Source organism: Somniosus microcephalus, chromosome 6 (assembly GCF_052327205.1).
Source record: "Somniosus microcephalus isolate GS21.2 chromosome 6, FLI_Smic_1.0, whole genome shotgun sequence".
In the NCBI taxonomy this organism is placed as follows: Eukaryota; Metazoa; Chordata; class Chondrichthyes; order Squaliformes; family Somniosidae; genus Somniosus; species Somniosus microcephalus.
In genome coordinates this window covers 278221304-278249121 of record NC_140992.1, presented here as the reverse complement: position 1 = coordinate 278249121, position 27818 = coordinate 278221304, and the positions used below count along the sequence as shown (strand labels likewise).

General features: G+C 45.4%; 1 protein-coding gene across 2 annotated transcripts in view; it reads right to left on the bottom strand.

Moving 5' to 3' along the window:
* LOC147116754 (transcription initiation factor TFIID subunit 4) overlaps positions 1-27818 on the bottom strand; it is a 508321-nt gene that overhangs the window by 85863 nt on the left and 394640 nt on the right. The gene's annotated exons all lie outside the window — the stretch shown is intronic.

Sequence of the window (27818 nt, the reverse complement as noted above, 5' to 3'; positions counted from 1 at the left end):
GTGCAATAAGGGCACAGCAGTTATCATGGGTGACTTTAATCTACATGTAGATTGGGCTAACCAAATCAGTAACAATACTGTGGAGGAGGAATTCCTGGAGTGTATACGGGATGGTTTCCTGGACCAATATGTCGAGGAACCAACTAGAGATCAGGCCATCTTAGACTGGGGATTATGTAACGAGAAAGGATTAATTAGCAATCTTGTTGTGCGAGGCCCCTTGGGTCGGAGCGGTCATAATATGATAGAATTCGTCATTAAGATGGAGAGTGAAGTAGTTGACTCAGAGACTAGGGTCCTGAATTTAAATAAAGGAAACTACGATGGTATGAGGCGCGATTTGGGTAGGATTGATTGGGGAATGTCACTCAAAGGGTTGACGGTGGATAGGCAATGGCAAACAGTCAAAGATCGCATGGATGAACTACAGAATTTGTTCATCCCAGTTTGGCATAAAAATAAAACAAAAAAGGTGACTCAACCGTGGCTAACAAGGGAAATTAGAGATAGCATAAGATCCAAGGAGAGGACATATAAATTGCCCAGAAAAAGCAGTAAACCTGAGGATTGGGAGCAGTTTAGGATTCAACAAAGGAGGACAAAGGGATTAATTAAGAGGGGGGAAATAGAGTATGAGAGTAAGCTTGCAGGGAACATAAAAACTGACTGTAAAGCTTTTATAGATATGTGAAGATAAAAAGATTGGTGAAGTCAAGCATAGGTCCCTTGCACTCAGAATCAGGGGAATTTATAATGGGGAACAAAGAAATGGCAGACCAATTAAATACATACTTTCCTTCTGTCTTCACAAAGGAGGACACAAATAACCTCCCAGAGATGTCGGGGAACATAGGGTCTAATGAAAGGGAGGAACTGATAGAAATCAGTATTTGTAGGGAAATGGTGTTAGAGAAATTGACGGGATTGAAGGCCAATAAATCCCCTGGGCCTGATAATCTACATCCTAGGGTACTTAAGGAAGTGGCCCTCGAAATAGGAGATGCATTGCTGGTCACCTTCCAAAATTCGATAGACTCTGGAACAGTACCCATGGATTGGCGGGTAGCTAATGTTACCCCACTGTTCAAAAAAGGTGGTAGAGAGAAAACGGGGAATTACAGACCGGTAAGCCTGACATCAGTAGTGGGGGAAATGCTAGAGTCCATTATAAAAGATGGTATAGCAGAGCACTTGGAAAACAGTGACCGGATCGGACAAAGTCAACATGGATTTACAAAAGGTAAATCGTGCTTGACTAATCTACTGGAATTTTTTGAGGGTGTAACTGGTAAAATAGATAAGGGAGAACCAGTGGATGTGGTGTGTTTGGACTTTCAGAAGGCTTTCGATAAGGTCCCGCATAAGAGATTAGCGTGTAAAGTTAAGGCACATGGGATTGGGGGCAAGGTATTGACTTGGATAGAGAACTGGTTGGCAGACAGAAAGCAAAGAGTTGGAATAAACGGGTCATTTTCCGAGTGGCAGGCAGTGACTAGTGGGGTACCGCAGGGATCGGTCCTTGGACCCCAGCTATTCACAATATATATTAATGATCTGGAGGAGGGAACTAGATGTAATATCTCCAGGTTTGCAGACGACACAAAGCTGGGTGGGCGTGTGTGCTGTGAGGAGGATGCCGAGAAACTCCAATATGATTTGGACAGGTTGGGTGATTGGGCAGAAGCATGGCAGATGCAAAATAACATGGATAGATGCGAGGTTATCCACTTTGGTGTCAAAAACAAGGCGGCAGATTATTATCTGAATGGCAATAGATTGGGAGAAGAGGAAGTGCAACGAGACCTGGGCGTCCTTGTGCACCAGTCGCTGAAGGTAAGCATGCAGGTGCAGCAGGCGGTTAAGAAGGCAAATGGTATGTTGGCCTTCGTAGCGAGAGGGTTTGAGTACAGGAACAAGGATCAGAACAAGGTCCCTTAATACCTCCTCTCTGGTGAAGAAGGCCCAGCAGCGCCTATATTTCCTAAGGAGGCTGAAGGGATGTAACCTGTCACCCCTGATCCTCTCTAACTTTTATCGCTGCACAATAGAGAGCATCCTGACGAACTGTATCACAGTATGGTATGGCAGCTGTAGCTACTATGACCGGAAAGCCCTGCAGCGGGTAGTCAAAACTGCCCAACGCATTACCGGCACCCGGCTACCGACCATAGAGCACATATACCAGAAACGCTGTTTACGGAGGTCACGGACCATCATCAAAGACCCTACCCACCCCAGCCACAGTCTGTTCGCCCTCCTGCCATCTGGGAGACGCTACAGATGCATTCGCACCCGTACGACCAGATTTAGGAACAGCTTCTTTCCCAGGGCTGTCATCCTACTGAACTCCACAAATAAACTCTAAAGGCTGCACATCTGCCAATGCACTTTATTATGGTTATGTTTATGTTAATGTATTACAAGCCAAATGTATGTTGAATGTTTAAATGTCTTAATCTAAATGTACACTCTCGGGAGCCGCAAGCCTACATTTCGTTGTACTGCACTTGTGCACTAACAATGACAATAAAAGTTGATTTGATTTGAAGGATGTCTTGCTGCAGTTGTACAGGGCCTTGGTGAGACCACAGCTTGAGTATTGTGTGCAGTTTTGGTCGCCTTATCTGAGGAAGGATGTTCTTGCCATGGAAGGAGTTCAGCGAAGATTCACCAGGCTGATACCTGGGATGGCAGGAATGACGTATGAGGAGAGATTGGGACGATTGGGCTTGTACTCGCTGGAGTTTAGAAGAATGAGAGGGGATCTCATTGAAACTTATAAAATTCTAACAGGACTAGACAGACTAGATGCAGGAAGGATGTTCCCGATGGCGGGGGAGTCCAGAACCAGGGGTCACAGTCTACGGATAAGGGGTAAGCCATTTAGGACAGAGATGAGGAGGAATTTCTTCACCCAGAGAGTGGTGAACCTGTGGAATTCTCTATCACAGAAGGCAGAAGAGGCCAATTCATTAAATATATTCAAGAAGGAGTTGGATCTATTTCTTAAGGCTAAAGGGATCAAGAGGTATGGGGAGAATGCAGGGACAGGGTACTGAATTTGGATGATCAGCCATGAAGATAGTGACAGACTTCAAGCGGACACAGACAAGCTGATGAAATGGGCGGACACGTGGCAGATGAAATTTAACGCAGAAAAGTGCAAAGTGATACATTTTGGTAGGAAGAACGAGGAGAGGAAATATAAACTAAAGGGTACAATCCTAAAGGGGGTGCATGGACAGAGAGACCTGGGGGTATATGTGCACAAATCAGTGAAGGTGGCAGGGCAGGTGGAAAAAAGCATACGGGATCCTGGGCTTCATAAATAGAGGCATAGAGTACAAAAGCAAGGAAGTTATGATGAACCTTTATAAAATATTGGTCTGACCTCAACTGGAATATTGTGTCCAATTCTGGGCACCGCATTTTAGGAAGGATGTGAAGGCCTTAGAGAGGGTGCAGAAAAGATTTACAAGAATGATTCCATGGATGAGGGACTTTGGTTACCTGGATAGACTGAAGAAGCTGGGTTCTCCTTAGAGCAGAGAAGGTTGAGAAGAAATTTGATAGAGGTGTTCAAAATCATGAGTGGATAGAGAGAAACTGTTCCCATTGGCAAAAGGGTCGAGACCAGAGGACACAGATTTAAGATGATTGGCAGAAGAACCAAAGGCGACAGAGTCATAACGGCACAGAAGGAGGCCATTCTGCCCATCGAGTCTGTGCCGGCTCTCTGTAGAGCAATCCAGTCAGTCCCATTCCCCCGCTCTATCCCCGTAGCCCTGCAAGTTTATTTCCCTCAAGTGTCTATCCAGTCTCTCCTTGAAAACATTGAGTGTCTCCGCTTCCACCACTTCCGTCGGCTGCGAGTTCCAGGTCCTCACCACTCACTGTGTAAAAAAGTTTTTCCTCACATCCCCGTATATCTCTTGCCCAAAACCTTAAATCTGTGTCCCCTAGTCCTTGTACCATGAAATAATGGGAACAGCCTTTCCCTGTCTAGCCTATCCAAACCCATCATAATCTTGTACACCTCTATCAAGTCACTCCTCAACCGCCTTTGCTCTAATGAAAACAAATCCAGCTTCTCCGGCTGTCCTTGTAGCTAACATCCCCCATTCCCGGAACCATTGTGGTAAATTTCTTCTGCACCCTCTCAAGGGCCTTCACATCCTTCCTAAAGTGTGATGACCAGAACTGGACGCAATACTCCAGTTGTGGCCTAACCAGCGTTTAATAAAGGTTCAGCATAACTTCTCCACTTCTGTACTCAATACCTCTATTTATGAAGCCCAAGATCCCATATGCTTTGTTAACCACTCTCTCAATATGTCCCGCCACCTTCAGGGACCTATGCACATTAACTCCCAGGTCCCTCTGTCCCTGCACACTCTTTAAAACTGTGCCATTAAGTGTATATTGCCTCTCCCTGTTCCTTCTGCCCAAATGCATCACCTCGCACTTCTCTGTATTAAATTCTATCTGCCACTTGTCTGCCCATTCTGCTAGCCTTTCTATGTCCTGTTGCAGTCGATTGGTATCATCATCACTGTTTGCCACACCCCAAGTTTGGTGTCATCGGCAAAATTAGAAATTCTACTCTGTATTCCAATATCCTGGTAATTTATATATCAAAAAAAGCAGTGGCCGCTGGAACTGACCCTTGGGGAACACCACTGTCTACCATCCTCCAGTCTGAAAAACAGCCATTTACCACAACTCGCTGTTTTCTGTTATTAAGCCAATTCCTTATCCAAGCTGCCACTGACCCACCTATTCCGTGAGCCTCAATTTTGTTAATCAGCCTTCGATGTGGTACTTTGTCAAACGCCTTCCAAAAATCCATGTAGACAACATCCATTGCATTCCCCTCATCAATCCTCCCTGTTGCTTCATCAAAAAATTCAGTTAGATTAGTCAAACACGATCTGCCTTTTACAAAGATCATGCCTTTTTTGAGGAAAAACATTTTAACACCATGGAATGCACTACCTGAGAGGGTGGTGGAGTCAAAAAAAAACTTTGATTCACAACGATTCACCAATGTTAATTTACAGCCCTTCCCCAAGAATTTACGAATTCACTCGTTCATCAGTGTGCAGATGTAAGGCCTGTTGACTCGATGAGCAGGGAAGACGTCCAGTGATACGTCTGTATCTCTAAGCCTTGCAACACTGCTGTGAGGCACCATCCTTGATGAATCGACTGTATGTTGTCATTGGGGTGTCTACGTGCAAGGGGAAGAAATGGCTGTCTGTATGGTCACACTGCTATTACGAGCACTGACACCCTTACATTAATAACTTTCAATTAAGTTTCAGTGAATGAAAAAGCAAGCTTGAATGGTCACAATACATTGCAATCCTCTTAATGGCAGTGAATGGGAATGAGTTTGGCATTCTAAGTTGAAACCATCACAGAATATAAAAAGACACAGCCTTTATGACATAGTTTGCTCTATAATAGACAAGCAAGCTCATTGGAAGCTAAAAAAAAAGTTCCCTCACTCCGTCAGCCGAGGCTCAGTGGGTAGCACTCTCGCTTCTGAGTCAGAAAGTTGTGGGTTCAAGTCCCACTCCAGAGACTTAAGCACAAAAAGCTGACATTCCCAGTGCAGTACTGAGGGAGTGCTGCACTGTCGGAGGTGCCATCTTTCAGATGAGACGTTAAACCGAGGTCCCGTCTGCTCTCTCAGGTGGACGTAAAAGATCCCATGGCCACTATTTCGAAGAAGAGCAGAGGAATTATCCCCGGTGTCCTGGCCAATATTTATCCCTCAATCAACATCACTAAAAACAGATTATCTGCTCATTATCACATTGCTGTTTGTGGGAGCTTGCTGTGCGCAAATTTGCTGCCACTTTCCCTACATTACAACAGTGACTACTCTTCAGAAAGTACTTCATTGGCTGTAAAGCGCTTTGGGATGTCCTGAGGTCGTGAAATCCGCTATATAAATGCAACACTATCTATTTATAACAGAGCAAGACATTCCTTCAATGTTACTCTCACCTTCTTGGGCTCAACACACACCACTCCTCAACTAAAAAGGTTGGCATGCAAGCCATACGCAAGTCTTTGCCAATGTCACTCTTAAAGGAGCTGTGCGCGGGTGTAAAGTCCAACCATTATCCATTTTCCTTCACTCAAGGACTGTGCTTTGTCTCTGCTTGGTAGTACCCCAAAAGAGCTCTTCAAACACTTGGAAACTGAGCAGTATGGAGAAAACCTACAGGGTATCATTCAGCAGGGTAAAGAGTGAGGGCCGAAAGTCACTGCGCCAGTAAGAGTCTGAACAAAGACTGAGCAAGTATGAGAAGCCACATCACCGAGATCAACATTATACTTGTCCAGTCTCTTCCCACCTACATCCGCGACTCTTCGGACGCCCTCCGCCACTTTAACAGTTTCCAGTTTCCTGGCCCCAACCGCTTCCTTTTCACCATGGACGTACAATCCCTCTACACCTCCATCCCCCACCAGGATGGCCCGAGGGCGCTCCGCTTCTTCCTTGAACAGAGGCCCGACCAGTCCCCATCCACCACCACCCTCCTCCGCCTGGCTGAACTTGTTCTCACATTGAACAACTTCTCCTTTGACTCCACTCGTTTCCTCCAAATTAAAGGTGTTGCTATGGGTACCTGCATGGGTCCTAGCTATGCCTGCCTTTTCGTGGGATATGTGGAACACTCCTTGTTCCAATCCTACTCAGGTCCCCTCCCTCACCTCTTTTTCCGATACATTGATGACTGTATCGGTGCCGTTTCCTGCTCTCGCCCCGAACTTGACAATTTCATTCACTTTGCCTCCAATTTCCACCCTTCCCTCACCTTCACATGGTCCATCTCTGACTCTTCCCTTCCCTTCCTCGACTTCTCCGTCTCCATCTCTGGGGATAGGTTATCGACCAATATTCACTACAAGCCCACCGACTCCCACAGCTACCTGGACTACACTTCCTCCCACCCCGCCTCCTGTAAGGACTCTATTCCATTCTCCCAGTTTCTCCGTCTCCGCTCCGACGATGCCACCTTCCACACCAGTGCTTCCGACATGTCTTCCTTTTTCCTCAACCGAGGATTCCCCTCTACCGTGGTTGACACGGCCCTCGACCGTGTCCGTTCTATCTCCCGCACTTCTGCCCTCACCCCTGCCCCTCCCTCCCGGAACCACGAAAGGGTTCCCCTTGTCCTCACCTTTCACCCCACCAGCCTCCACATACAACGGATCATCCTCTGCCAGTTCCGCTACCTCCAAAGTGATCCCACCACCAAACGCATCTTCCCCTCCCCTCCCCTTTCAGCATTCCATAGGGACCGCTCCCTCCAAGACACCCTAGTCCACTCCTCTATCACCCCAGCACCCCTTCCCCTTGCACTTTCCCGTGCAAGCGCAGGAGATGTAACACCTGCCCCTATACCTCCCCCCTTCCCACTGTCCAGGGCCCCAAACACCCCTTCCAGGTGAAACAGCGATTTACTTGTACTTCTTGCAATCTAGTATACTGTATTCGCTGCTCACGATGCGGTCTCCTCTACATTGGGGAGACCAAACGCAGATTGGGTGACCGCTTTGCGGAACACCTCCGTTCAGTCCGTAAGGGTGACCCCGAGCTTCCGGTCGCTTGTCATTTTAATTCACCGCTCCATTCCCACTCGGACCTCACCGTCCTTGGCCTCTTGCATTGTTCCACGGAAGCTCAATGTAAACTCGAGGAACAGCACCTCATCTTCCGATTAGGCACTTTGCAGCCTTCCGGACTCAATATCGAGTTCAACAATTTCAGATCATAACCTCGGCCCCTATTACATTTTTACTTATATTTTTTTCCACCCCTTTGTTTTGGGTTCCCCCTTCCCCCCCCACTTCCTTTTTTTTCTCTCTCCCACATAGCAGCTGTCTCTCATTCTGCCAGTACACTTCACACCTAATCTCAGCCGTCTTTGTCTCCTCTGTCCTATCACCATCTCGTCTGGTTTTGAATACATCTTAATGTCTCTTTTACTTCTTTTGTTCTATCGCAGCCCTGCCTTCGATCTATTTCATTTCCTTTCCAGCTTTGAAAAAGGGTTTTGACCCGAAACGTCGACTCCAATTTCTCTCCACGGATGTTGCCTGGCCTGTTGAGTTTTTCCAGCATTTTCTGTTATTTCAACATTATACATCCTCACTTTGAGAATTATTTATACAATTAAAATACAGTTAACTCAATATACAAAGTGTCCAACCCTAAAACATTAACTCTTGTTTTCTCCACAGATGCTGCCTTACTTGCTCGGTGTTTCCAGCATTTCTGTTTTTGCTTTAATATAAACAGGGTCCTGATCCCTCGCACAGCATTCCGTTCCAAGCCCCTTCCCATTCACTTACTGTATAGAATCCCAATGGATCAAACTCCTCCCCATTCACTCTCACTGTACTGAATCCTAATGGACCAAACCCATCCTAATCACTCCCACGTACTGAATCCTAATGGACCAAACCCATCCTAATCACTCCCACGTACTGAATCCTAATGGACCAAACTCATCCTAATCACTCCCACGTACTGAATCCTAATGGACCAAACCCATCCTAATCACTCTCACGTACTGAATCCTAATGGACCAAACCCATCCTAATCACTCCCACGTACTGAATCCTAATGGACCAAACTCATCCTAATCACTCCCACGTACTGAATCCTAATGGACCAAACCCATCCTAATCACTCCCACGTACTGAATCCTAATGGACCAAACCCATCCTAATCACTCCCACGTACTGAATCCTAATGGACCAAACCCATCCTAATCACTCCCACGTACTGAATCCTAATCACTCCCACGTACTGAATCCTAATCACTCCCACGTACTGAATCCTAATGGACCAAACCCATCCTAATCACTCCCACGTACTGAATCCTAATGGACCAAACCCATCCTAATCACTCCCACGTACTGAATCCTAATGGACCAAACCCATCCTAATCACTCCCACGTACTGAATCCTAATGGACCAAACCCATCCTAATCACTCTCACGTACTGAATCCTAATGGACCAAACTCATTCTAATCACTCCCACGTACTGAATCCTAATGGACCAAACCCATCCTAATCACTCCCACGTACTGAATCCTAATGGACCAAACCCATCCTAATCACTCTCACGTACTGAATCCTAATGGACCAAACCCATCCTAATCACTCCCACGTACTGAATCCTAATGGACCAAACCCATCCTAATCACTCCCACGTACTGAATCCTAATGGACCAAACCCATCCTAATCACTCCCACCTGAATCCCAATGGACCAACCCATTCCATTCACTCCCACTGTATAGAATCCCAATGGACCAACCCATTCCATTCACTCCCACTGTATAGAATCCCAATGGACCAACCCATTCCATTCACTCCCACTGTATAGAATCCCAATGGACCAACCCATTCCATTCACTCCCACTGTATAGAATCCCAATGGACCAACCCATTCCATTCACTCCCACTGTATAGAATCCCAATGGACCAACCCATTCCATTCACTCCCACTGTATAGAATCCCAATGGACCAACCCATTCCATTCACTCCCACTGTATAGAATCCCAATGGACCAAACTCCTCCTTATTCATTCCCACTTTTTAAAAAATTCATTCATGAGGTGTGGGCATCACTGGCAAGGCCAGTATTTATTGCCCATCCCTAACTGCCCTTGAGAAGGTGGTGGTGAGCTGTACAGCATTTCAATGGGCCAAGCACATCCCATTCACTCCTACTGTACTGAATCCTAACAGACCAAACCCATTGTTGCAAGAGGCATCAGAGTGAGGGACAACGGAAAGCAGCTTAGCTTGAACAGAAGTCAGTGATGAGTACTAAATTCTAATTTCTGCCGAGTTAATGGTTAACTAAGGCTGTTTTTACAAGTACTGACTAAGCTGGCTTGATTGATTAACTACCAATTAGGTTTGAAAGCACCAGTGGCTGGGTGCGAGTTTACTGGATTAGCGGTTTTGAAAGTGATAGTTGTGCTTGAATTGACTGCGCTCTTGGTGTTTTTTGAGTGAAGTTAGCTTTTGCTCTTGAGATATATACGACATTGGCACAGCAGTATTTATTGCGCATTCCTCGTTGTCCTGAAGGCATCAAGAATCAACATAGAAACATAGAAGATAGGAGCCTGACCCTGAACACGGGGGCCCCACAAGGATGTGTGCTGAGCCCCCTCCTCTACTCCCTCTTCACCCACGACTGTGTGGCTGTTAATGGTTCCAACACCATCATCAAGTTTGCAGATGACACCACGGTAGTAGGCCAGATCACCAACAATGATGAGTCAGCCTACAGGGAGGAGGTCCAGCATCTCGTGAAGTGGTGCGCCGATAACAACCTGGCCCTTAACATCAAGAAAACAAAAGAAATCATTGTGGACTTCAGGAAGTCCAAAGGCGGAAGTCACACCCCCATCCACATCAATGGGGCGGAGGTGGAAAGGGTGGACAGCTTTAAGTTCCTCGGAGTCCACATCACGGAAGACCTCTCCTGGTCCCTCAACACCTCCTCTCTGGTGAAGAAGGCCCAGCAGCGCCTATATTTCTTAAGGAGGCTGAAGGGATGTAATCTGTCACCCCTGATCCTCTCTAACTTTTACCGCTGCACTATAGAGAGCATCCTGACAAACTGTATCACAGTATGGTATGGCAGCTGTAGCTACTATGACCGGAAAGCCCTGCAGCGGGTAGTCAAAACTGCCCAACGCATTACCGGCACCCGGCTACCGACCATAGAGCACATATACCAGAAACGCTGTCTATGGAGGTCACGGTCCATCATCAAAGACCCTACCCACCCCAGCCACAGTCTGTTCGCCCTCCTACCATCTGGGAGACGCTACAGATGCATTCGCACCCGTACGACCAGATTTAGGAACAGGATCTTTCCCAGGGCTGTCTTCCTACTGAACTCCACAAATAAACTCTAAAGCCTGCACATCTGCCAATGCACTTTATTATGGTTATGTTTATGTTAATATACTACAAGCCAAATGTATGTTGAATGTTTAAATGTCTTAATCCAAATGTACACTCTCGGGAGCCGCAAGCCTACATTTCGTTGTACTGCACTTGTGCACTAACAATGACAATAAAAGTTGATTTGATTTGATTTGAGGAGTAGGCCTTTCGGCCCCTCGAGCCTGCTCCGCCATTTAATGAGATCATGGCTGATCATCCAAATTCAGTACCCTGTCCCTGCTTTCTCCCCATACCCCTTGATCCCTTTAGCCTTAAGAAATTTATCGAACTCCTTCTTGAATATATTTAATAAGTTGGCCTCAACTGCCTTCTGTGGTAGAGAATTCCACAGGTTCACCACTCTCTGGGTGAAGAAATTGCTCCGCATCTCTGTCCTAAATGGCTTACCCCTTATCCTTAGACTGTGACCCCTGGTTCTGGACTTCCCGCCATCGGGAACATTCTTCCTGCATCTAGTCTGTCTAGTCCTGTTAGAATTTCAATGAAAGCCCCTCTCATTCTTCTAAACTCCAGCGAGTATAAGCCCAATCAACCCAATCTCTCCTCATACGTCATTCCTGCCATCCCAGGTATCAGCCTGGTGAATCTTTGCTGCACTCCCTCCATGGCAAGAACATCCTTCCTCAGATAAGGCGACACGATGTGGGACTAGAGTCCTATGTAGGCCAGAATGGGTAGGAGTGGCAGGTTCCCTTCTCTGGTTGGGTTTTTACGAAAATCTAGCAGCTTTCACGGTCATTCTTTCTGGTGCCAGCTCACAACCTACCACTGACATTTGAACTTCATCACCTCTCGGTTGCTAGCTCAGTGCGATAGTCACTCGGCTACTGTAGATAGTTAGTTCGAGGAAAGAAAGCAAGGAGTCGAGGTAAATGGATGTTTTTCAGATTGGCAGGATGTGGGTAGTGGTGTTGCCAGGAACCTGTGCTGGGGCCTCTTGTTTACCATTTGGATAAATTATTTGGATAGAAGCACATGAGGAATGATATTGAAATTTGCTGATATCAAATTATGGGTCATGCCAAACTGGGAGGAAGAATGCAAGAGATTTCAAGCAGACAGATTAGCAAATTGGGCAGATAGGTGGCAGATGCAGTTGAATGCAGAGAAATGTGATGCAGTACCTTTTGGGAAAAAGAAGTGAAAGGAAGCATATCCTGAAGAGTATGACTCTTAACATAGTGGAGGAAGAGAAAGATCCAAGAGTTCAGATACAGAGATCTTTAAAAGAACGTGCATTTATATAGCGCATTTCAGAACCTCAGGACTTCCCAAAGCGCTTTACAGCCAATTAAGTACTTTTGAAGTGTAGTCACTGTTGTAATGTAGGAAAAGGAAAAGGGGGGAAATGCAGGTGGAAAAGGTAATCAAAAGGCAAATAGGATTCCGGGTTTTATACATGGGGCATTGAAAATAAAGTCAAACTGAATTTGTATAAAACCATGTTTAGGCTGTAGCTGGAATATAAGGTGCAGTTCTGGGCACCTCATTATAAGGAGGATATTATGGAAAGAGTACAGTGAAGCTTCACTAGAATGATGCCAAGAATGTTTTCAGTCCAACAAGGAAGAATCTAATTCTACAAAATGTAGAAGTTGGGGAAAATCTTGGAAATAGCAACCATAACATATAAAAATGAAAAAAAGAGGGAACAATGTAAGATAAAGGTACTTGATTGGAAAAAAAGCCAATTTCAATGAGACAAAACAGAAGCTAGCCCACACAAATTGGAAAGAAAAATTGGCAGATAAGACACGCCAAATAATCAGAAATGTTCAAACAGGAGATGATTATAGTATAGACCAGACATATTCCCACCAGTAAAGGTGGTGCAGAAAAATCTGTAGTTTCTGGGATGAAAATAGAAATTAAAATTGAAAGGAGACTTAAAAAAACAGGCACATGATAAATGAAGTGTCAATAATACAACTGGAGTATTGTGTCAAATTCTGGGCACCGCACTTTTTACAAGATTTACAAGCATGGTTCCAGGGATGAGGGACTTCAGTTATGTGGATAGACAGGAGAAGCCGGGGTTGTTCTCCTTAGAGCAGAGAAGATTGAGAGGAGATTTGATTGAGGTGTTCAAAATCATGAGGGGTCTGGACAGAGTAGAGAGAGAGAGAGAAACTGTTCCCATTGGCGGAAGGGTCGAGAACCATAGAAACATAGAAGACAGGAGCAGGAGTAGACCATTCGGCCCCTCAAGCCTGCTCCGCCATTCAATGGCTGTTTTTTTAAGTCTCCTTTCAATTTTAATTTCTTTTTTCATGGCTGATCATCCAAATTCAGTACCCTGTCCCTGCTTTCTCCCCATATCCCTTGATCCCCTTAGCCCCCCAGAGGACACAGATTTAAGGTGATTGGCAGAAGAACCAAAGGCGACATGAGGAAAAACTTTTTTATGCAGTGAGTGCTGGTGATCTGGAATGCACTGCCTGAAAGGGTGGTGGAGGCAGATTGAATCATGGTTTTCAAAAGGGAATTGGATAAGTACTTGAAGGAAAAAAATTTGCAGGGAAAGGGCGGGGGAGTGGGACTAGCTGAAATGCTCTTGCAGAGAGTTGGCACGGGCTCGACGGGCCGAATGGCCTCCTTCTGTGCTATTACCATTCTATGATTCGATCACAAAATAAAATCAGGTGGCGTACAGAGAATATAGAGGGGAAGTAAAAGGGATTAGAAAGACTCAGGAAGTATAGAAACATACAACATAGAAAAATAGGAGCAGGAGTCGGCCATTCGGCCCTTCGAGCCTGCTCCGCCATTCAATATGATCATGGCTGATCCTCTATCTCAATACCATATTCCTGCTCTCTCCCCATACACCTTGATGCCTTTTGTGCCTAGAAATCTATCTATCTCCTTCTTAAATATATTCAGTGACTTGGCCTCCACAGCCTTCTGTGGTAGAGAATTCCACAGGTTCACCACCCTCTGAGTGAAGAAATTTCTCCTCATCTCAGTCCTAAATGTCCTACCCCGCATCCTGAGACTGTGACCCCTCGTTCTAGATCCCCCAACCAGGGGAAACATCCTCCCTGCATCCAGTTTGTCTTATACGTTTCAATGAGATGCCCTTTCATTCTTCTAAACTCTGGTGAATACAGGCCTAGTCGACCCAATCTCTCCACTATGAAGAAAGACTGGCAGGTAACAAAGACAGCAAAGGATTTTCTATGTTAAAGGAAGAGCAGGGCTCATTAGAGATGGAAAGGAAATCTTGTGGAGATACACAAATCTTTGCAAGTGGGAGCACATGTTGAGGAAGCAGAAATTTAAAAAAAAAGCAAGTGGCATTCCAGGTTTTATAAAAAGAGAGTACAAAAGCAAAGAGGCAATTGCTAAACCTACACAAATCATGTGTGTCAGCCATGGCTCAGTTGGTAGCACCTTCGTCTCTGAGTCAGAAGGTTGTGGGTTAAAGTCCCACCTCCAGACACTTGAGCACAAAAATCTAGTGCTTTATTGTCGGATGAGCTGTTAAGCCGAGGCTCCGCCAGCTCTCTCAGGTGGACGTAAAAGATCCCAAGCCGTTATGTCGAAGAAGAGCGGGGGAGTTATCCCTAGTGACCTAGCCAATATTTATCCCTCAATCAACATGCCTAAAACAGATCATCTGGCCATTAGCCCATTGCTGTTTGTGGGAACCTTCCCACATTACAACAGTGACTACACTTCAAACAGTACTTCATCGGCTGTAAAGCGCTTTAGGACATCTTGTGGTCATGAAAGGCGCTATAGAAATGTAAGTCTTTCTTTTATACGAAAGGCTGCAATACTGTGACTGGTTATAGGCTCTCAACTTTAGGATGTCAAAGTCATGGAGAGGGTCCCAAAGAGATCGGAAGATAATTGCGGATTTGACAGACCATTCGGCCCATCTTAATTCACTCATCCAGAGAGACCCTTCACATACCCCATCTCAGCATGTAATTGTTTCTTAAATGATTCCAGGGTTTTCGCCTCCACTACTCTTTAACTGGGAGTCCATTCCATGTGTTGATAATTCTTTGTGTAAAGAAGTACTTCCTGATATCAGACTTAAATTTACATTGAATGAGTTTGAACTTATGTTCCCTTGTCCTACTCTTGCAATTTAACTGAAAGTAGTATTTGAAATTTACCGTCTCTATTTCCATAACTGTCTCTTTTCCCTCGATAAGATCACCCGTCAGTCGACTCGTTTCCAGGCTGAAAAGCCCCAGTCTCTCCAGTCTTTCCTCATAACTCAGACCCCTGACACGAGGTAACAGCCCTGTGGTCTTCTCTGCTCTGTCTCCAGTGCTTGAATGGCTCCTTTGTGCCTCAGTGATCAGAATTGGAACCAGTACTTAAGGTGTAATTTGCCCAGAACTATGCACAGTATGCAAGGTGTGGTCTGGCCAGAACTGGACACAGTATGCAAGGTGTGGTCTGACCAGAACTGGACATAGTACTCAAGGTGTGGTCTAACTAGAACTGGACATAGTACTCAAGGTGTGGTCTAACCAGATCTCTGTACAGTTTGAACACCATGTCCTCTGGCTTGTATTCTACTGTTTTGGCCGTGTAATTCAACATTCTATTGGCTTTGTTGATCGCTGCTCTGCATTGGTTGGCCAAAGGTTTATTTGAGGAAGTAACAGACTTGGTACATGGGGAAATGCAGCGGATGTAGTCTACATGGACTTTAGCAATATTTTTGACAAGGTACCACACAGGAGATTATTAGAGAAGATTAAGGGGTATGGAATTAAGGGGAGGGTAGCAAATTAAATTAAAAATTGGTTAAAGGGAGAAAACGGAGTAGGACTTAAGGGCAATTTTCGGGAATGGTTGGAAGTGGGTAGCGGTGTCCCACAGGGTTCAGTTCTGAGGACACTTCTATTCACTGTGTATATCAATGATTTGGAAAGAGGCCTAGAGGCAGTGATGCTGAAATTTGCAGATGATGCTAAAACAGGAGGGTATAGTTAATTATTTAGAAGACCAGAGGAAGTTGCAAAGAAATAGGCGGAATGGGCTAAAAAGCGGCAGAAGGATTCAATATCTGTAAGTATAAGGTGATACATTTTGGTAAAAAAAACAGCAGTAATGATACTCTGAATGGAAGTAGACTGGGTGCTCTGGCAGAGCAGAGGGATTTGGGGCAACAGAGTCAAAGGACATTAAAAGGCAGGTGCTCAGGTTGAAAAGGCCATAAAAAGCGAATGGAATTCTAGTTTTATCACTAGAGGTATAGAATACAAAAGCCAAGCAGTAATGATGAGACTTTCTAAAACCATAGTTAAGAGTACAGAGTACAGTACTATCGTAGTACAGTGTGCAGTACTATCGTAGTGCAGTGTGCAGTACTATCGTAGCACAGTGTGCAGTACTATCGTAGTGCAGTGTGCAGTACTATCGTAGCACAGCGTGCAGTGCTATCGTAGTGCAGTGTGCAGTACTATCGTAGCACAGCGTGCAGTACTATCGTAGTGCAGCGTGCAGTACTATCGTAGTGCAGCGTGCAGTACTATCGTAGTGCAGTGTGCAGTACCATCGTAGCACAGCGTGCAGTACTATCGTAGTGCAGTGTGCAGTACTATCGTAGCACAGCGTGCAGTACTATCGTAGTACAGTGTGCAGTACTATCGTAGCACAGTGTGCAGTACTATCGTAGTGCAGTGTGCAGTGCTATCGTAGCGCAGTGTGCAGTACTATCGTAGTGCAGCGTGCAGTACTATCGTAGTACAGTGTGCAGTACTATCGTAGTACAGTGTGCAGTACTATCGTAGCACAGTGTGCAGTACTATCGTAGTACAGCGTGCAGTACTATCGTAGTGCAGTGTGCAGTACTATCGTAGCACAGTGTGCAGTGCTATCGTAGCACAGTGTGCAGTACTATCGTAGTGCAGCGTGCAGTACTATCGTAGCACAGTGTGCAGTACTATCGTAGCACAGTGTGCAGTACTATCGTAGTGCAGCACTATCGTAGCACAGTGTGCAGTACTATCGTAGCACAGTGTGCAGTACTATCGTAGTGCAGCGTGCAGTACTATCGTAGCACAGTGTGCAGTACTATCGTAGTGCAGCACTATCGTAGCACAGTGTGCAGTACTATCGTAGTGCAGCACTATCGTAGCAGTGTGCAGTACTATCGTAGCGCAGCGTGCAGTACTATCGTAGCACAGTGTGCAGTACTATCGTAGCACAGTGTGCAGTACTATCGTAGCACAGTGTGCAGTACTATCGTAGTGCAGCACTATCGTAGCACAGTGTGCAGTACTATCGTAGCACAGTGTGCAGTACTATCGTAGTGCAGCGTGCAGTACTATCGTAGCACAGTGTGCAGTACTATCGTAGTGCAGCACTATCGTAGCGCAGCGTGCAGTACTATCGTAGTGCAGCACTATCGTAGCACAGTGTGCAGTACTATCGTAGCACAGCGTGCAGTACTATCGTAGCGCAGCGTGCAGTACTATCGTAGCACAGCGTGCAGTACTATCGTAGCACAGCGTGCAGTACTGTGCTCCACACTATAGGAAGGATATTGAGGCTTTGGAGAGGATACAACACATTCATTAAGATGCTGCCTGGTATGAGGAAATACAAATAGAGACTTTGTTTATCTTTTTGTTTGAACAATCTACTTTATAGTGTGGTAATGATAGAAGTGTTTAAAATGACTATAACTGGCCTCAAAACTCCCAGCAACTACTACTTTTCTAACTGGATGATGGTGCTAGTGCAACACCGTAATAGTTAAACTCAGAAAGCCCTCTTTTTTTTAAAACCTCAATCAGAGGTCCAGGCTACAATTGACTAAACCGAACAGCCATTAATATTTTCCTTGACTGCAGGAAACAGCAGTCTATAACCCACAGTTCATTACATTAATAATCAATCATCAAAAAGAGGTGACATTCTGTGGTTTAGTCGGTGAAGGCCACACCATATTTAAGCCAAGCGTCCAGGGGTGTTATTAGATGTGAAAAGTTGTGCTGTGAGTCCTTTCAACTGGGTTCATCCTGCCCACACTGATGGGTTGGAAGTTTCCTGCCTTTGCTGGCTATTTGAGTTTTGACAGTCTCATGCAGTCCCTTGCGGGCATGGGCCAACAGCATAAAACTGCCCTCATTTGGCATAAATTGGCAATCTCGCTCAGAGAGGCCACGGGCAGAGGAATTGGCAAAATGTCACACTGGTGTGATGTGGGTAACAGCCGGAGGCTGAGACTCAAACACATGACTGAGGATGAATCAAGAGAGCTGTGCTCTGCAGCAGGCTGTGCAGCACCGGCGCTGGGTATTACAGTGTGTCTTTCCCCAGCTTTAGGATCTCTCACCTGGATGAGTACCGGAAAAAACAGGGAGAAGTCTGAACAAAGTCGAGTGAGAAGGAAATACACAAGGCACACAAATGTTCCTGGAATATTTAGTGGAAGTGAATTTTTGGGATAGTTGGGTCCTGTTCTTTATTTTAAATCGAAGTTTTTAAATTTTTTTCACAGATTTAGTAAGTATTTTAAGTTAGTTATGAGACACACAAATGTAACGATACCAGCACCATTTGGCAAGGTGCTGCTCACGATGAATCATCTTAAGCCATTTAACATACAAATTAGCATCAGGCCGATGTAAGGCGACTAACTGAAATCACGTTTTTATTACAAAGTATTCCGCCAGCCGTACCCGTATTTTCGGGTTCACATGATATGATTCAGCCCACAGTTCTGTGATAGATCAGTGACTTTAGTATTATATTTTGGTTTATCTATCCACTCTATGTTATCGCTTACCTTTTTTCTTTAAAAACAAGCGCCCCGGATATACAGGAAGACTCTTGGGGAGATGCTCCAGACTGCAGGCTGTTGGCAGGTGAGCAAGCAATTGTGTGGAAGGGAGGGGGGCGGGGGGAGGGGTTCAGATTTGGTTGTTTTGGCTGGTCCGGGGGTCTATGAGCAGTGAGAGGGAAGTTGTTGGGATGTGGGAGGAGCAGAGGAGTATGACGGAGAGGGTGTTTGGGTCAGAGCAGCAGGAAAGTTGATCCAGGAGTAGTGGGGCATTGGGAGGAGGGTGGGGGGGTTTCCGATGTGGGAACACTGGGAAATACCACGACACAGATCCTGTGAAGTGGGCACAATGGGAGGGGATGGGGTCTGGGAGCAGCGGAAGGGGGTTCAGTCTGGCTCAGAGACACAAACTGGAAGCTGGTCGGACCCATAGCTGGAGTCAGTCACAAAGGAAGAACAAGACAGCGGTAAGTGCAGTAATTATGAAGTTTAAGCATTGCAGGCAGCCGTGACGGAAACAAGCGTGACACGATCAGGAAGTGTTACAGTAACAGCTTGCATTTAGATTATTAAATAACTGACTGTCTGATGACAAGAAGTCAACTCTATACATTTGATTAAAACAGACCAAAACTGAACTCATTCAGGTCACACTGGGGGGGGGGGGGTAAATTGACCACAGGATTGGCACCAAGCCACGACCAGCAGGAAAGCCCCTGGATCCATCACTGGTCTGTGCTGAATCAGCTGAGATGGCAAAGGAGATATTCATTTTTTTTGTAGAGGGTGGATGAAGAAAAGGAAAATGAGCCAAGTGTTGGACTCCTGATCATTATCCCGTGACTTCCTGCTGAAAGGGCGTGTGTGTGATGGGGGATCTGGCTCAACAGTCTACCAGCACTCACTGTCCCCATTCGCATTCATAGAGTCCAAGAGTTTAACAGCACAGAAGGAGGCCATTCAGAAGCAAAACACTGCGGAAGCTGGACATCTGAAATAAAAACAGAAACTGCTGGAAACACTCAGCAGGTCAGGCAGCATCTGTGGAGAGAGAAACAGAGTCAATGTTTCAATGGCCCAGAAACTCGGGTCTCCACGGGTGAGTACGCACGGGGTACTCACCCGTAGGCCCAATGGAAGTGCCGGTTTCGTGCATGCACTGCGCATGCGCGGGAAACCAGAACTTCCGTCCCTTAAAGGAAGGGGTTCAGAGGTGGAACGCGTACGCCGGAGAGGCAGCGCGTGCGCCTGGAACTTACGTTTTTTTTCCCAGGTTTCTCCGGGAGGGTAAGTCTCCAGCAGTTACACTTTTAAAAAGCAGGCGCAAGGCCTGCTTTTAACAAGGTAAGTGGTGAATTAATTAAAATTAAAACATTTTTCCACAGGTTTATTATTTTTAAATACTTTAAAGAAAGGTAAGTTTATTTTTAGCCGTTAGAAAATGTAATTAATTTTTTCAAAAATTTAAATTATTGTTTAAAATAGTTATTTTATGTAATTTATAGTTATTTTTAAAATGTGATTTAAAAAAAAAATTATTTGAAGTTTTAGTGATTATAGTATTTATAGGTTTGACAGCTCTTCCTGTCAATTTTATGAATGAAGCATTCCCTGCTACCATTGGCTCTCCATGGCCCACGTGATCCCAGGGGACGCTTCGAACTAACTGCGCCCCTGGGATACGCAAGCACTGCGCGCCGGCAGTTGGAGCAGGCCCAGGATCGGAATCCCACGCGGGCCCACAGCTCAACGGCCGGCGCGTTAGGTAAGTGCGGGTCGGGGGCTTACACCCGCGGGAAGCCCCCGACCCGAATTTCTGGGCCAATAGTTTATAAGCAAGTACAGAGTCAGGGAAAGGGGGAGAGAGAGAGGGGAGAACAAAAGGGAAGTAACTTCTTCCAGTTCTGACGAAGGCTCATTGACCTGAACCGTTAACTCTGTTTCTCTCTCCACAGATGCTGCCTGGCCTGCTGAGTATTTCCAGCATTTTCTGTTTTTATTTTTAGGAGGCCATTCAGCCCATCCCGCCTTTGCTGGCTCTCTCAAACAGTGCTGTCCAAAAGAAGTTTGCGTGGGTTTTCTCCGGGTGCTCCGGTTTCCTCCCACAGTCCAAAGATGTGCGGGTTAGGTTGATTGGCTATGATAAATTGACCCTTAGTGTTAGGGGGATTAAATACGTGGGGTTACAGGGATAGGGTGGGATATGTGTTGGTGTAGGGGTTACGGGGATCGGGTGGGATATGTGTCGGTGCAGGCTCGATGGGCCGAAATGGCCTGTATCTGCACTGTGGGGTTTCTGTGATTTCTGTGAAATTGCTGAAAGCTGTGGCTATGGCGACACTGTTTTAACCACATGCACCAATTTTAGTAAGAGACGGCATTGACCTGGACCCCTGCGATATCAACGCATTCACTGTCAGGCAGCAATCCCCCCTCTCAGACCATAACCAAATAAATGTGTACCTTAAACTTTCTGCCCAAACTACAGACACAAAAAAGGAACCCAGTAAGCTACATAAAATAAACCAGACATACAGATGGGCCCCAGACAGTGGAGATAAATTCATCACAGCACTAAATTCACCTGATCTCACAAGTAAAATTTCAAAATTTAAAGAAAATCTATATGAGATCACCAGAGATGGGGTAAACATGGCCATAGAGGATATAAATATGATCTTTCATGAGGCAGCTGTAAAAGCCGACCTCGTGAAACAGAAGAGGAAGAGTCACAAAAGACAAAATAAAAATAAGAAATGGTTTGACCACGAATGCAAAAATGCCAGAAAAGACCTGAGAAAAATATCAAACCAAAAGCATCGCCAACCAAACAATCCGGACCTACGTACTAGATACAATGAAACCCTCAAAAGATATAAACACACCATTAGGAACAAAACACAAAACTATACCCACAAAATACTAGAAGAAATTGAAAACTCCACCAACCCAAAACAATTCTGGGAAATGTGGAATAACCTGAGTACAACACAATTGCAAGCATTACCAATCCAAGATGGCGACATCTGGAGAACACATTTTGAAAACCTCTACAAAGACATCCCAATAAACGAAACAAACCCAAGTCAACATCAGGTCACAGAAAAACTCCACACATTAGAAGCAACAATCAAAGACAACCAAAACCCTCTAGACTCCCCAATCACATGGAAAGAAATGGCCACAAAAACAAAATCTCTCCACCTAAAGAAAGCCTGTGGCCCAGACAACATCAAAAATGAAATGCTCAAGTTCAGCAATATGGAGATGCAGGGTGCGGTACTCAAATTATTCAACATCATATTACGTTCAGGCTGTTTTCCCGATATCTGGTGCCAAGGACTAATCTCCCCCATATATAAAAGCGGAAACAAATCAGACCCAAATAACTACCGCGGCATCTGTGTCAACAGTTGTCTAGGGAAGTTATTCTGCAGTATTCTAAATAGTAGATTACTTGATTTTCTTAACAAACATAATATCCTCAGAAAAAACCAAATAGGCTTTCTTCCAAAACACCGCACCGCCGACCATATCTATACCCTTCACACCCTCATTGAAAAACATATACACCAAACAAAAAATGGGAAAATATTCGCCTGTTTCATCGACTTCAAGAAAGCCTTTGACTCTATATGGCACGAAGGGCTCTATTATAAACTTCTTCAATGTGGAATAGGGGGCAAAGTCTATGACCTTATTAAATCAATGTATCTGAAAAACAAATGCGGGGTCAAAATTGGAGACAAACGCACCGATTTCTTCACCCAGAGAAGAGGCGTCCGGCAGGGCTGCAATTTGAGCCCGACCCTGTTCAACATATACATAAATGAATTAGCAGACATGCTGGAGCAAAGCGAGTCACCAGGTCTCCGTCTCCTAGATGGAGAAGTGAAATCCCTGTTCTATGCGGACGACCTGGTTCTGCTGTCTCCCACAGAACAGGGATTACAGCAACAACTAGACCTACTCGACAAATACTGCCAAAATTGGGCTCTAACAGTAAATCTAAAGAAAACCAACATCATGATTTTTCAAAAAAGGCCCAGATGTCAGGAAAGCAAATACCAGTTTACCCTCAGTGATACCACTATAGGACACACTATGAGCTACACCTACCTTGGTCTAACTATTACAGCATCAGGGAGCTTCAGCATAGCAGTGAATGCACTAAAAGAAAAAGCCCGAAGAGCCCTATATGCAATAAAAAGAAAATTCTACAACATCCAAATCCCAATCAAAATCTGGCTCAAAATATTTGACAGCATAATCCTGCCCATTGCACTGTACGGTAGTGAAGTATGGGGCCCGCTAAATCACCAAAGCTACACTAAATGGGAAAAACATACAATAGAAGCCCTACATGCAGAATTCTGCCGAAGCATCCTTCGCACCCAAAGGAAAACGCCAACAAATGCATGCAGAGCCGAACTAGGCAGATACCCACTGATAATAAACATCCAAAAACGAGCACTAAACTTCCTAAATCACCTCAAATCTAGCTCCCCAGACACCCTTCATTTCAAAGCCTTTCAGACCCAAGAGCTAAACCCAGAAAAGAGTCCCCTGAGTCAGCTGCTACGGAAACTAAGTACTCAGCCGGACCCTGACCAGCCCCAGACCAACACAGCCGCCCAAACACCAATCCGAGTGAACCAAATCATTAAAAAATGCAAAGAAACCTACCTGGAACATTGGAACAAAATAACCGAAAGCCAAAGCAGATTAGAATGTTACCGGGCCCTAAAAAGAGAATATAAACTGGCAGACTACCTCACGACCATCAGAGACACAAAACAGAGACAGACCCTCACCAGGTACAGACTAAGCGACCACCAACTGGAAATTGAAAAAGGCAGATACAAGAAATCCTGGCAGCCTAGAGAGAATAGAATATGCGATCAATGTCTGGCTGGCGAGGTTGAAACAGAAATGCATTTCCTCCTAAAATGCGAAAAATTCAACACATCAAGAAACATATTATTCAACAAGCTAAGCCAAACAACCCCAGATTTCAAGGAATTGGATGATCTGTCAAAATTGAGATTAGTCCTAGGAGAAGGAGACAGACCATACCTTGGGGCCAAATATGTAACAACATGTCACAACCTGAGGACTGTTTAAAATTAAGACTGTTTAAAATTAATATTGAACGTACCAAATGAAGTACAAAGACTGTTTAAAATTAATATTGTTTAAAAGTAATATTGTATGTACCCAACAAATGTCAAATCGATTGACACCTACAGAATGTTGGAAAACTGTACCTTTTTGCTATGTAAGCTTTGGCAATATGGTTCTCTGTAAACTTTCATGCCAATAAAGCATTTTAATTGGAATTGGAATTGGAATTGGAATGTGTACATTTACTGAACAAACATCTCCCACCATTCAGTAACCAAGGAAGTGAAGCACTCTTGATGATCAACAAACACTCACACACTCTGCTTTTCATCTCATCAACAAACACGCAAAAAGGTTAAAGTTCACATGCTAGAATCGGAGTACTGGGATCACATGACCAACGACGGTGTTGATTACTCATTGCTTACTTAATCAGAAATGCAATTAGCCACATCTGGATTTTCAATTAGCCACATGTGGCCAGTGGCTCAAGTATTGGACAACACTGTTCGAGAAGCGCTACCCACTTAGTCCCATTCACAGGCCCCTTTCAATGTTTTCTTTCTTCCAAATATTTATCCATTTTCCTTTTAAAAACTACTGTGGATTCTGCTTCCCCCCCCTGCCCACCCGGTGTTTCTGTTCGGGCAGTCCACGTCCTAACAACCCTCTCGATTTAAAAAAAGAAACGGTTCCCTTCATTCCTGTCAGTGATCTCGAATTTATAAATGCTGAGGTGAAGCTTATATGCAGAGGGGGGAGGCTGTTGCTGCTGGGGGAGAAAAAGCATTTCACTGTAGGGAAATGAAGCAGATTTCTGTCGTGACAAAACAAACAGAACTTTAAGGAATAAAATGCCCGTCCTGTTTGTCACTACAGCAACCAGTGCCTTGTCTTCACAGCTTAAGTAAACAATCACAGCAGCCGGGGGGAGGGGAATAAAAAAAATAAAAATCGCAATTCTACTGTACCTTCCCTCCCAACTGACTTAAATGACAATGTTTATTGGAAGCAGGTCTGCACACACCCAGAACAATATGAATACAGTGCTTGTACTGAGAGCAAATTAGTTTCTCTCATCCCACCCACCCCCCACCACCCTCTTCTGAATGCCTCCCATTGCTTGCTGTGTAACTAATCCTCCTGCGGGAGCTCTATGGGCCTTTGTGTGCCTCTGGATTTAAGATCAAGCTCAAGAGAGACATGCCGGCCCTGAACGGCTATCAGTTTCAGCCCCTGCAGCAGTACGGGTCACAGAACTGGCTGCGACATTCAATCACCTTTGTGGCTCAGCCCCCGAATGGAGGATATATCTGATCAACAAAAGGTAGCAATCAGCGACTTTAAATTTTGGCAGAGGTCACTCCAGCAGCTCGATGCCACGGAAAGGTCATTACCCGTTTAAATTAGGCTTGGCACAGATCTGAGAGCTGCCTTTGTTTCAGACTAATTTAGAGAGCCAGAGATTTGCTGTCAGTGGGAATGAATCAGCGCTGGGACCTAATCAAGCTGCCATCGTCTTCTCCTCCTGGCTGGTGCCTGGGGCTCATTTCTGAGGAGATGAAAACTATGACAAGCCCTTCAGTTTGGCTGAAAGCAGGCAAGAGAGAGAGAGAGAGAGAGAGAGGAGTCCAGTAACAGCCACAGGCCTCCGAGGTATCCTGTGACTCCTCTCTGGAAAAAAAGTCACATTCACTCTGCTCTTGAGAAACGAAGATGACAGCCAGAGGCACACAAAGGATGTGAAATGAAGAAATGTGGGGTGAAAATGAAGTGGAAAAATAGGTTAAAATTACATTCCTTTTCTCCCAGTAGCCTACAAGTAAAAGTGCTCCATTTTGACAGAGAACAGGGCAAAATAACTCGATATTTCTCACAATCCAGTAGGTGCTGGGTGTGAGATATGTAAAGCAGTTTTTGTTCATTATCGACCACCCCTGGCATTGTCAACTTTGTCTTCCAGCTGTCTGGTATCATTTAGTCTAAAATAAACTTTCACGTGAAGAATAAGGTGTACAAACTACTCGACCTCAGGAAAACGGGCCTTAAATAGTAATAGGCAACGGGAAAGCGGCCAACAGAGCAGGCATTAAAGCCGCAATGCTTCTGTAAAGGCTGCTCAAACTCCTGTAAGTATGCGACAAGGATGCTCTCTAAATGGATAACTGATGGTCCATTTGTAACTGGCTGATGCAGTTGGCCTCATTTCTCCACTTCACCACCCCCCCTCCGATTGAGGATCACGTCCACTTTACAAAGGTTTCCCCCCTGCTCCCCCCACCTGCTCTCCCGACCCTGGAGCAGCAAAGTGACACTGGGGGCTGGGGGGGTCACTCAATGATGCCTCCTAGGACAAGACATTGCTCCAAGTGTCCTCCTCAAGAGGAAGACACCGCTAACATAACTGTCTGTCCAAACTAAGAATGAAGAATAAAACTAAACCATGCTCTGGTTCCTTTTGTTAATGATACAGCTGGTGTCCTGCAGTGCCCAGCGATCATGGAAGGCTTCAAGCCTACCAGTCGATACTGCCTGAAATCTGGCCAAGGTCATCCGGGTGCACACAAGGCCGTGAAACAGAGTCAAGCAGGCAGACCGATCCTCCCCGCAGATCCTTCCCATCCTGGACCTGTGGGTGGTAGTTTTAGCCCGTAGGGTATGTTTCCACATGTGCCGGCAGTGCTCTGGTATCTCAGCCATGACCATTCAGGAGTGTGCACACAAAGGTGTTGCACCAAGCGATGCCCAGTCCTGTTCTCATCAAATGCCACAGACATACGCTGCTGCACACAGAGACAGACACACAGAGACAGACACAGAGAGAGAGACACACAGAGAGAGACACACACACACAGAGACAGACAGACACAGACACACAGAGACAGACACACAGAGACAGACACAGACGCAGAGAGAGACGCGCAGAGAGAGACACGCACACACAGAGACAGACACACACAGACAGACATACACAGAGACAGAAACACAGAGGGAGATGCACACACACAGAGACAGACAGACAGACACACAGAGACAGACAGACACACAGAGACAGACACACAGGCGCAGACACACAGACGCAGAGACAGACGCACGCACACACAGAGACAGACACACAGAGACAGACGGAGACACACAGAGACAGACACACAGAGACAGACGGAGACACACAGAGACAGACACACAGAGACAGACACACAGAGACAGACAGAGACACACACAGACATAAACACACAGAGACAGACGCAGACAAACAGAGACAGACACACAGAGACAGACACACACATTCACCCTGAAACGACTGAACTGGCCACAGTTCAGGCTTCTCGTCAACAGTGCCAGGCAGTCCCACACCTGTGACCTGAAGTGCTGAGCAAGCGCTGTAAACAACATGACATCCAAGCCATCAGGCAAAAGGAGAGAAAGCGGAGAATTGAAGGCGAGAGATCTGCCTTTTTCAGGCTACAGGTTTTCAGAAAGTATTGGTGAAAGGGCCATGGGACCTGCAGAGGATCCTCAGGTGCTGCGGTACGCAGGTCCTCGCGGAGGTACCGTACGAGATTTGGTGTGGGAAGGGAGGCAATAAGGAATGTTAACCCCATTCATACTGAACTTTGTTCAACCTCCAAACATTGAAACAAACGTCCCATTCCACAGCCAACTTGAAGGTTTCAGAAAATTCTAAAAGTTACCTCAAATGAGAGGTTCACCTTAAGGGCGAGACCCGAACAATAGTCAATTCTTCGGCGACATCAAAATACAAAATTCCATAGATTTTTGCTGCAGCACAACCCTTAAAAACAAAGGGCGTCGACATTGATATCAACAAGAGGCTCATTCAACAAGTCGCAAGCATCTTTTAAAACACTTATCAAGATTCAGAAATGGTTGCAATAACTTGTGTGATGCCAATTAAG